Genomic DNA, 11,795 nt, shown 5'->3' with positions numbered 1-11,795 from the left:
TCTGCTCCAGCAGCCTGGGTTTGGTTCCAGGGCATGGAACCCCTTGTCTGTCAGTGGCCATGCTGTGGCTGTAGCTCACATACACAAAGAGGAAGATTGGCAACAGAAATTAGTTCAGGGCAAATCTTCCTAAGCAAAAAAAAAAAAAGAATGCATTGTATGATGTGTGAATTATATTTCAATAAAAAAATTTTCAATTAAAAAAATGAGAGATAGAAATGTAGACGAGAAGCAGGATCCCATCTGTGAGATCAGGGAGCTCTCCACTACACTACACCAAATGAAATGCATTAGCCATCATAAACATCTATTTAATGAAGACACACAACAAGAAAAGGGATTGCTCTTTTTCCTAGATGACAGGTACGACTAGTTATGAGACACTTACTAGCTCTTAGATGGTCCTTTGATATTCTCACAGCCTCCACTGGGACCTGCACATGGTGAGCTCTTAATAAACATCCACTAATAGTGTAAAAGTACTGCTAGGTCTTTGGTTCTATAAGAGAAAAGTCTTGTTGGCAAGATATGTTTATCACAGACATGCGTATGTAAAAATGAGAAAAGCACCAAGGAATCAGAGTATATTGGCAGATCTTTTCTATTTTATTTTATTTTATTTTATTGCAGTAACATTGGATTATAACATTATATAGCTTTCAGATGTACATCGTAATATATTTCGAATTCTGTGTAGATTACATCATGTTCACCACCCAAAGACTAATTACAGTCCATCACCACACATGTGAGCCTAATCACCCCTTTTGCCCTCCCCCCTCCCTGTATTGGCAGATCTTATACTAAAGAAGAAATTGGACTGGAAATCTTCCCACATATGTAGCTTGTCTGGTTTATTTTAAACTAATCTCTGAGATAAATTCGTCTTTTATTTCCAGGCATGGTACACTGACTGATTTTATGGAGTTTCAGAAGACAAACTTGACCTAGCTTTGTGTGTGTGAGGAGTTGCTTTGCCAATTATCAAAATGTCCTTCTTTCTTTTTAATTTTAATTTTGGGTAAATAATATATATATATCAAATACACCATATTTGTTAAAATGAAACTCCTAGAAAAAAATAAAAATAAGGAAAACAACAACTAATGATCAAAGTTCATTCCATGATTAAGGACCTATCTAACTTTACGGAAATTCTATAATTCTTTTCATTTTACTGGGAAGAAAAAGGATTTCTTAGCTTGTTTTTATTTCAAGTCTCAACATATGAAAATATGAGATTCAGTATATGTGTTGAATGCTTCCTGTGTTCAAAGCACTGTGCCAAGCATGGTAAGATAAATAGAAAGATGATAAGGACATGGTGGACCCTGGCATCAAGGAAACTTAACTCTTCTTGGCGAGGCCTTCCCTGCTCATCTCACTGAGAAATTTAAACCTCCACACTGCCCTGACACTCTCTACCCTCATCTGTGCTTTATTTCTCTCCTTAGAAAAACCCAACAAATTGTGTATCCTATTTATATTTTTTGTTTATTGACTTTTTCCCACCAACAGAATCTAAGCTCCTTGAGGACAGGCATTTTTGTGTGTCTTGTTCACGACTGTATCTCCAATGTCTAGAATGGTGATATATACAAAATATATATACACAACGAGAGGTGTACAAATAAACATCTAATTGGCAAACTGACAATAATCAGTCAGACAGTTCAGCCATGGCTAGTGGATGGAGAGACAGCTTAAAAGTCAGAAGATGGATAAATTTCTGGTATGAGTGATCTTGGACAAGGCATTTTTCTTCATCTATAAAGTGAAGGAGTTGGGTTATCAGGATACTCAAATTTTCCCATCTTGCAAATCACCAACCACTCCGCTAAAGAATCTGAACCCCTCTACGACATAAACAAAAAGTTCATTATTTTCCAAGAACAACATTTACATGTGTGTCCGGATTCTGTTACATTTTCATTTATGAAAGTTTTAAGAATATAAAAATTCTAATTACTGTAGATGGGAGTAAATTTTTTTGGTAGGATTAATAATAATAATGCAATAAAGTTAAAATTATAGTGATGCTATTGAGAATATTTTATTGTAATGCCAACTGTAAAACATACTAGTATTACATTAAAAGTTACAGTAGGGGCTGGCCCAGTGGTGCAGCAGTTAAGTTCTCACGTTCCGCTTCGGCAGCCCGGGGTTTGCCGGTTCGGATCCCGGGTGCGGACCCTGGGTGCGGACATGGCACCGCTTGGCAAGCCATGCTGTGGTAGGCGTCCCACATATAAGGTAGAGGAAGTTGGGCGTGGATGTTAGCTCAGGGCCAGTCTTATTCAGCAAAAAGAGGAGAATTGGTGGCAGATGTTAGCTCAGGGCTAGTCTTCCTCAAAAAAAAAAATTGCAGTAATGGTATTAACAGGACAAACATCATGCGTGTCTCCTGAAAATTACTTATATATCTTTTGAAAAATGTGCAGCAGAATTTGGTCTGAGGCTCACTTTTGTTATAACCATTTATCCATGTATCACGATGGAATTGGGCAGGCAGGGGGGTAACTGTCTCTCCCACCTTAAACTTCTTGAGCAGTGATTGTCATCTTCCAAAAAAACCTAAGTGTTGTGCAAAATTATCTCAGGTCAATTCGCAATAGTCCTGAACTGATTGACAACCAGTGGGGAAAATAACCTCTTTGTCTCTTTCCTTTGTAGTCGGAAGATTATTGGAAAACATACATCATGAGGTCTGGTCACCACCCTAGCGAATCTCCTCCACTGGCATCTTTTCGCCCTCCCAGTAAAGCCAAACTCCTTAGCATAGTTTTTACCACCCTACAAGATCTGGCCCAGTTACCTTTTCAGTTCACAGCTGTGCACTCGCACTCTCTGTTCTAGACTTCTCTGTAATTCAAAGCTACTTTCAGTTGCTCCAAAGTGCTGAGTTCTTCTCTGGGTTTTTTGTGGGGTTTTTTTCCCTCAAATTTAAAAAAGTTGAGATAAAATTCACATAACATAAAATTCACAATTTAAACCATTTTGAAGTGTATAATTCATCATATGGTATGACCATCACTATCTAGTTCTAACATTTCCACTGCCCCAGAAAGAAATGCCTACCCATTAGCAATCACTCCCCAGTTCCTCCCTTTTCTCATCCACCAACAGCCACTAATCTACTCTCTATCTCTATAGGTTTACCTGTTCTGGACATTTCATACAAATGAAGTCACATAATACGTGGCCTTTTGTGTCTGGATTCTTTCACGTAGCATAATATTTTCGAGGTTCATCCATATTGTAGCATATAACAGTACTTCATTCCTTGTCATGGCTAAATAACACGTACGGATTGTAGTATACAATCGTATCCATACGTTGTAGGATATACTACATTTTGTTTGTCCATTCATCACTTGGTGGACATTTGGGTTATTTCCACTTTTTTGGCTATTATGAATAATGCTGCTATGGACATTAATGTACAGGGTTTTTGTACGAACATATGTTTTCAATTCTTTTGGGTATATACCTAGGAGCGAATGGCTAAGTCATATGGTGATTTCATATTTAACTTTTTGAGAAACTGCCCAGCTATTTTCTCTCCAGGATGTTTTTATTGGCCCTTCCTGGGATACTTTGAATGTGCTATTCCTCAGCCTGGTGCATCCATCCTTTCAGGTCCTTCTCGGACAGGACTTTCTCTAAGGAGCTGTCCGTGACTCCCTAACTCTAAATTAGGTGCTCCTAAAATCTGAGAGAGAGGACACCATCCCAGCACTCGCCACAGTATTTTGCACTTGCTTGTTTCTCTCTCCACCAGCATACCCCCAGTCTGTGAGTTCGTTTAAGAGGGAATGTGTGTACCTTATGCTCTAGCACAGTGCCTGGCATCTGGGAGGCATGCCACAGGAAACCATTAGATGCACAGTGCAGTGTATATTCTATTCAAAGCAACAAAAGCCTCTTCTGCATGATTCTTCCACTAGCAGAGTCTGTATAAATTGGTTTATGGAGTTGTCATTGAAGAATGATAATTAGTGAATTGTTTATATACATGCATACATATATATACACACATATATTACTAATATTCATGGCTGATTATTTTAGTGACTGATTTTTAAGTGTTCAAAAGTAAAATTTACAGATCATTATGCCCAGATTGAAAATGCATGAATCTGTACAAATGTCTCAAAAACAATTGATACTTTTTGACCAAGTAATTCCATTTCTGAAAGTCCTAAGGAAATAATTCTAAATGAAGAAAATGTTTTATGCAAAAAGGTATTGTCTGAAGAATTATTTATAAATAATTAAAAATTAGAAGCAAGCTCCCTCAGTAGGCAATAGAAGAATGGCTACACGATGGAAATCATTTATACTGTGACAACTACATAAAAAGGGGAAAAAAACTCAAACCTATGGTAAGAAATATATCAAAATGCTAACAATGATATGGTTTTTCCCCCTTATTTCATTTTCTAAATTTTAAACCTGCTTTTATTACCATCATAATTTTTTTAAGTACAATAAACATTGAAGTAAGCAGCATGAAAACACTTTTTAATCCTATATGACTAAAATGGATGTCTCTGATGAAATTTTTGTTTAGGACTTTAACATTGAAAACATAGGGACAAAGATTTGTAGTGCTTTATGAGATGCTGTAGGGGAACTTGGAATTCAGAAATTATTTAGCCCAAATCACGAAAGTACTGACACTCTTATCTAAAATTCTCCACGTTTCTTAGCAGTATACACTACCTGGGGAATTTGAGCAGAGGTCTGTCCTCAAACTTCAGTGAGCAGAATAATTACCAGAGCCTCTGGATTAAATGAGATCCCCCAGTCTGGCCCCAGAGATTCAGATTCACTAAATCTGGGAGTGAGTTCGGGCATCTGCAATTTTTATCGAACTAGTGAAGTCATGATACAGATAAGCCATGGACCACACAAGAGAAGACATGCTTTCTATCATCTTCCAAGGTCTTGATCTCTCTCTAAATGGCCAATTGTAAGCAGCTCCACTAGGGAAGATAAATTCTGCAAAATTCAACAACCTACAGCACAGCTGACCCCAGCAACCCCAAGCTGGAAATTTTATAGAGCACCTCACATTAGTTTGCTTGCCCTTAGGGAAAAATAGAAAATAGAAAAATAGAGGGGGAAAATGACTACGCTTTAAATTCAAACAAGTGTCTTGTGTCTTGTCATTTTGAGATAATAATACAAAGGGTGAGCAGTCACCTTTATCATTTCTAAACTGGCCTTTGATTGGTCTGTTAATACAAAAAACTAGCAAAGGAACTACTTTAAAATTCCTTTCCTAATTCCTAGGACCTTTGCTATTCAGCCGCTGTTTGGACACAGACTTTTAATAAACAATGATAGCATCTCAGAGTCACTTCAATGTAATTTTATCACCTTAAAAGTTGGAGAGTGCAGTGAGAGTCTGGCTGTCTGGCAGGGACTCCTCTGCCAGAGATGCCCTGGAGGAGAGAAACTGGGACAGGCACACATTCCATGTGATCACAGTCCCAGCGTTTGCCAAATACATATTCAACTGGTTGGAGTCTGAGCTAGAAGGAAAAGGAAATCTATGCTGAAAGCTTTCACCTAATTCTAAAGGGAATTTCATTCTGTTTATAGCCAGCCCTGAGTTCTCCTTCTCCATCAGACATGTAATTAAGATGCAATGATTCTTCAAGTCAGAGCCACAATGCAAAGCTTGTATGAAAAAGGAAATTGCTTCAACGAATCTAACTGTTGTGCTATTGTTGATACACTGTATAACGTCTTCCAGCTTTTTTTTTTCCCCTCGGGCTAAGGGATTGGTGGCTGCATGCATGTCCACCTCTTCCTCAACCCAGATGGCACATCTAAGAAATTGGTGGGGCGGGGCTGTGGGTCAGATAGGAGACTGTGGTCAATAGACTATAGGGAATGTGGGGTTCTTGGAAAACCGCCACCAGAGGGGACAGGGGCTCAAAACACCCTTTTAAAACTCAAGCGGCTGCCGGGATATACCTCTTGGATGTTACTTGAACCTTTATTTACCTGTCCAGGAAACAGCCAGCCTGTGGTTATCCTTGATCAAAAGCTGCCCGCTTCCCGGTTACCGGGAGCCTGAATTCTGCCTAGTAACAGGCCATTTGAGATTCCCATTGGCTGGGATTAACCTCATTTAGTAATAATAATAATAACCTCCCCTTATGACATTGAAGGATTAACTATTGGTGGGCATTTAGACCAGACGTAGTTCAAGAAAGGGATAATCAGTTATATATTTTTTAATTTTCTAGTTTAAAAGAAGTCAAACAGAGAAAACGTGCAAGAACTGCACAAAGAACTATTTACTCTTTACTCCTACTCCTCAGATGCCAACATTTTAGCATCTTTACTCTGTACTTCCCTTCCTATTTCTTTTTTTAATACACTTTTTAAGAACAGCTTTAGATTTACGATAAGTTGAGCAGATAGTAATAGCTAAGATATACCCTCCCTCCACCACACACACACACACACACACGCGCGCGCGCGCTCGGTTTCCCCTATTGGTAACATCTTAACATAGGCATAGTGCATTTGTTACAACTAATGAACCAACATTGATACGTTATTAACTAAAGTCTATAGCATATTCAGATTTTCTCAGTTTTTACCTCCTTGCTGGTATCACTTTAACTTGACTCAATGTTTCTGAAGTACAAGCTGATAAATGTAGCAAAAGCTATAAAACTGCACCTAGGAAAACAGCCAAGCAATAAAAGAACTTCATAATTATTTTTACAAAGATATTTATATCAGTACTATTTGCAATATTGAGAAATGACCCAAATGTCAAAGAGTAGGGAAATAGCAAACTATCACATATTACAGTGGTAAACCTTCTATTTATTAAAAATGTAAACTAGGAAAATTGTTTTAATATCTGGAGTATGTTGTTAATGAAAATAGTGGAAGGTAAAACAAAATATGCATGTTGGTTAGAATTAGGAGACCCAAAGTTAAAAGGGAATTTATGGGGTCGGAAATGATTAGGACTTATTACTGTTTAGGTTGTATCTTCTGTGAATACGTTTGAATTGCTGATACATATATATTAAAAAATAAAATAGCAACAATTTTCATCTTCTGGAAATACTTTAAATAAAAGACCTACATGATCAGAAAAAAAAAATTTAAATTTCTCTATTCCCTTCCCCATCCTAATGTTGAATGATTAAGTAGTTCTAAAATATTCTCCCTAGCTATTAGCAAAAATAAAGATAAAAACTAGACCAGTGGTACAGCCCATCTTAAGCTGTAATCAAGCATGGTAAATGTTCTTCAGTCATAGCTGGCCCGCACCTGTCTCTTGTCTCCAATGCCCCACAAGCAAACAGAAAAGCTCCAGGTGTGAGATGGGCGGTCACACTGGAAATTCCCGCTGGTCCTCCTGCTAGGAGAGGAGCAGGCCACCAGTTTCCTGGAGGAGGGGCCTCCTGCCCCAGGAGTCATGCACCCAGACTACTGGGCGAAGAAGCTGGTTAAAAACAAAGAAAATTATTGCTTCAAGTTAAAGGAATGCAAAGAATGATTTTTAAAATAACTTAAAACTTAACACATAACCCCTAGACTGCAGAGAAAGGAAGTGACATTGAAGCAAGAGTCTGGTCTACAAATGAATTCTGAACTGCCCCGCTTTTAGCCATTCAAAGACCTAAACTTTTTTTTATCTTGAACTCAATATATAATACCCAATTCAAATGGAAAAATAACAATACATTAAACAATAAAATAGGTTGGAAATTACTATGCACTGTACGGTTTCATTTTTGTTATAAATCCTGGAAGGATACCCACCAAAATATTATAAGTGATGACCTCAAGGTAGTGAAATTAAGACAGTTATTGTTTTCTTCTTTTCTTGTCTTTATCTATCTATCTTTTTTACAATAAACATGTATTATTTGTATACTTTTAAAGTTCTTTGAAATATAAAAATAGATATGAAATTTATAAAACCCAACTTTTATCAACTGACTCGTTCTGTTCATCTAAAATGCAGTAATAATCGATATTCATAATAATAAGCACAAAGCACTTAAGGATCTTGTATGGTTTTTGAAACACACAAATTACTTTGTGTTAGTTTTAGTGCCAAGTATAGTTAATTGCAGTTCCATTGTCTTAAGCCATGAATCATGTGAAGTCAATGTGAAATCCCTACTAACTAGAATAATTTATTATTCAAAACAATCTATTTCCTAAACCTACAAGATAATGGGAGTATTTATTGTGCTGTCTTCCATATCACAAAATACTGCCTCACTTCTCCCCATACAAACTTTCTATTTCCTCTTAGGAACACAAGCAGTCTGTTACTTCAAAGCCATTTTCCATCATAAGCCAGTCTCTAGATGCCGTGGCTTTAGATTTATGAAGGATACAGATTTTCTTTTCTCAACTCATAGAAAATGAATACAGGCATAAGGAGTTTTGAACCTGAGGGAATACCACACAAAGACCTGTAAAATGAAATTTGAGTCAGACGTGTACCACAATAAAGAGAAAACATTAACTATGGCAGAATAAGAGCCTGCTGTGTCCACAGTGCTGGGCTTGCCAGGTGGTACTAGTCCACCTGTGCTGTCACTCTGCTTTTCCAGGTGGTCTTGAAGAAGCGTTTAGCAGGAAAACATCTGGACCAAGAGACCACAGCAATGTATAAGGTGACACACATAGAAGGAGCATAGGGTTAGCTCAGGTGGCACCTAACACAACTTGTGCCTGCGGATGTTTGTCTTTTCCCTGTCTTTAGAGAATTAATCCTTTTCTCAAAGAATCTCAGGCCGTTAGGAGGACTAGGAGTTTTAGCAGTTGCCTGGTCAGCTGCCTCATGCAGATGTCTTTCTTTACTAAGAATCCGGGAGACATCTTAAGTAAGCACAATAAATCCTGTGGTGTAAGAATATAGATACAACCAAATCAATTCTCCACTATCCGTGCTTGAACACACGTGGTGTTTGGGAGCGTGAGTGACACAGAATATCAATAACCCAATAACTGAAAATTCCAAGTAATTAAAAAATCTTAACAAGTAGCAAGTAGTCTTGAGTTTCAACCCCTCTGTTAGTTCCTGATTGAATACTACAGTCGGCCAAGAACAAAGATCAGAAAATGCCTGTGAAAGATCCTGCACATTGGACATACCACTCCTGAAAGAGACGTTTATACCTCAAATTTGAAAAGTGATTCTAGGACTCAGTTTTCCCAAGATTTCATGACGGGTGTCAGGAGTCTCGCCCAAGAAATCCAGGACAATATTTTGTCATCTCTCTGCAATGCATAGAAAGATGGCTCTGCAGGCAGGCTGATTATGTGTTATTATGGAACGTTTCTTAGTTTACACCGCCCCATAGGAATCAAGAGTTAAAATCACTGTTGTGAGGAGATTTGGCCTCAAGATAAAGCAAAATCAGCCTACTGTTCTTTTCCCCCTCATTGTCTGCCACCTGTTAGTAACGTTGTGCATTTTATCACTTTCCATCCTGAAGATCTGAAGCCAACTTGATGCTATTGGTATGTTTTTCTCCTTTCTCCCCTCTCCTTTCCTCACAAAATCAAGTCTCATGGAGATTTCATATTTGGCATACAACCAGTTAGGGTCAGACTGGGTGGAAAACTAAGGAGAACTCAGTCAACATCCAAACACTGAGGGCACGGCTACTCCTGTGCAGGTGAACATAGTCTGTCTCTTTCCAGAAAGAAACATCAATGTGATTCTCCCTGGACCATCAGTTCAGGAAAAACTATTGTCATCAGCTGAATGAATATTCCTTTTTCTCACTTTTTAAGTTCATTTTAATTAGAACTTAAAATACTCTGATCTAGACACCCTTATGTGACTTGGCAAGCCTACATCCTTAAACCACTCAGGAAATGGGACTCTTTCTGGCCCAGTTGCTCCTCGCCTTAGCCCTACCTTGCTTGGCCCGCCTAGTGTCATAGGCATTGAGACCCACTGCAGGAATGTGGCAAGTCTTGGTTCTTTCCATTCATGTCCCTGAGGGCTAATCTTTCTCACCAAAAAAAAAAAGTTGAAAAGAGAACTCAAACGTAGGAGCTAGGGATCAAGAAGTGCTATTTTTGAACCAAGGAGGAGGAATAGTTCAATAGGTCAATAATTTTTAATCCAGCTCAGTGAGACTTCATCTTGACTAAGTTAGTGGAATTTTGATAAAGTTTACTGCATGGTTGAATTTGGATATTTCAAATCTTATGAGCGATAGTGGCTGTACACACACACACCCCTCCCCACGAGCCTCAGCCCCTCAGAGCTCTGCCTGGGTTTGAGTTCCAGGCCACACCACAGCTGCTAATTTGACTGGTGTTAGTTCACGTGACTTCAATTAGACCTAATTTTGTTTAATGGCATTTCATAATAGCTCATGATTGTTACACACAAGTGATAGTTGAATAGCCTTTTTCATTTGAAATGAGAAACACAAGCCTCTTTTTGTGTAGGTGTGTAAAGGAATCTGTTCAGCTTTATAGGTAAATCTTGTTCTTGTAACACCTCTTTAATCAACTAGAAGATTTCTTTGTCTATTTCTTTGGCATTTTCTAAGGACTTCATATTAATTCATTAGATCCTCTGAAAAAACCTGTTAAAAATAAGAGAACTGATAATGTCAAGGTCTTGTCCAAGCCAGGACAGGAACCCAGGCAGCCTAGCTTTATTGCCACGAGCTTCAATACTACACTATCCCAGATTTTCATTACACATTTTTAATCATTTGTTTGGTGTTGGCACACACAAGCACGCACACCAGCGCTGCTGTGCTGGACAGCCTGTACAGAGATGGAACTTACACTCTTAGACCAGGGCCACCCTGAACGAGGCTGTCATCACAGTCATGGACTGATGTGATCACCGAACCAGGGCATTTTAGAGATTGGGAAATGGAGAGATCCTTTTGGATCTTACCTAATTCTTTCTAATGATTAGCAACTAAGTCAGCCCCTCCAACTAAAATTTTTTCTCCTCATTGTAGACATCTAGTCTTATCTACCTTATCCAGCTGATTGAGTCAACGTTCTTAACACTCCAGTGTGAGCCTAAGACACTACAGTAACTGACCTGACCTCTGCTTCTAGTTTGACTTTAGTGCAACAAGAGGAACCCTTGTTTCACCCCTGCCTATACATGTCGCTCCCCTTCACTGAACTGTTAGTGGCTCCCCATTGCCTGGGTCAGTGGTTCTCAAATTTACATGGGAATTTATTGTTGTGATACTTGCACAACTCTATGAATATACTAAAAACCATTGAACTGTACACTTTAAATAGGTGAATTATATGGTATATGAATTATACCTCAATAAAGTTGCTATTTAAAAAAGTGTATAGGGGCCAGCCCCATGGCCTAGTGGTTAAGTTTGGTGTGCTCTACTTCAGCATCCTGGGTTCAGTTCCCAGGGTGCAGACCTACACAACTCGTCAGCAGCCATGCTGTGGCGGTGACCCACATATAGAGGAAGACTGGCACAAATGTTAGCTCAGGGCGAATCTTCCTCAAGCAAAAAGGGGAAGATTGGCAACAGATGTCAGCTCAGGGCCAATCTTCCTCAGGAAAAAAAAAAATTTATAGGGGAATCAAAGCATCTAGAAGTCCTGGCATGCCATGTGTAACATCCTGAAATGTTGACCCCTGAGCTATTTTTCTAGCAGAAAATAAGACTATGGTAGATCCTATATATACACTATAGATACTATATATATTTACAAGATTAAAATTCACTACTTCACAACTATGTCTACAAAAAAAGCAAGTGGTTGAGCTGAGATTA

Source organism: Equus quagga, chromosome 3, assembly GCF_021613505.1.
Source record: "Equus quagga isolate Etosha38 chromosome 3, UCLA_HA_Equagga_1.0, whole genome shotgun sequence".
Taxonomy (NCBI): domain Eukaryota; kingdom Metazoa; phylum Chordata; class Mammalia; order Perissodactyla; family Equidae; genus Equus; species Equus quagga.
This window is presented reverse-complemented; position numbering follows the sequence as displayed.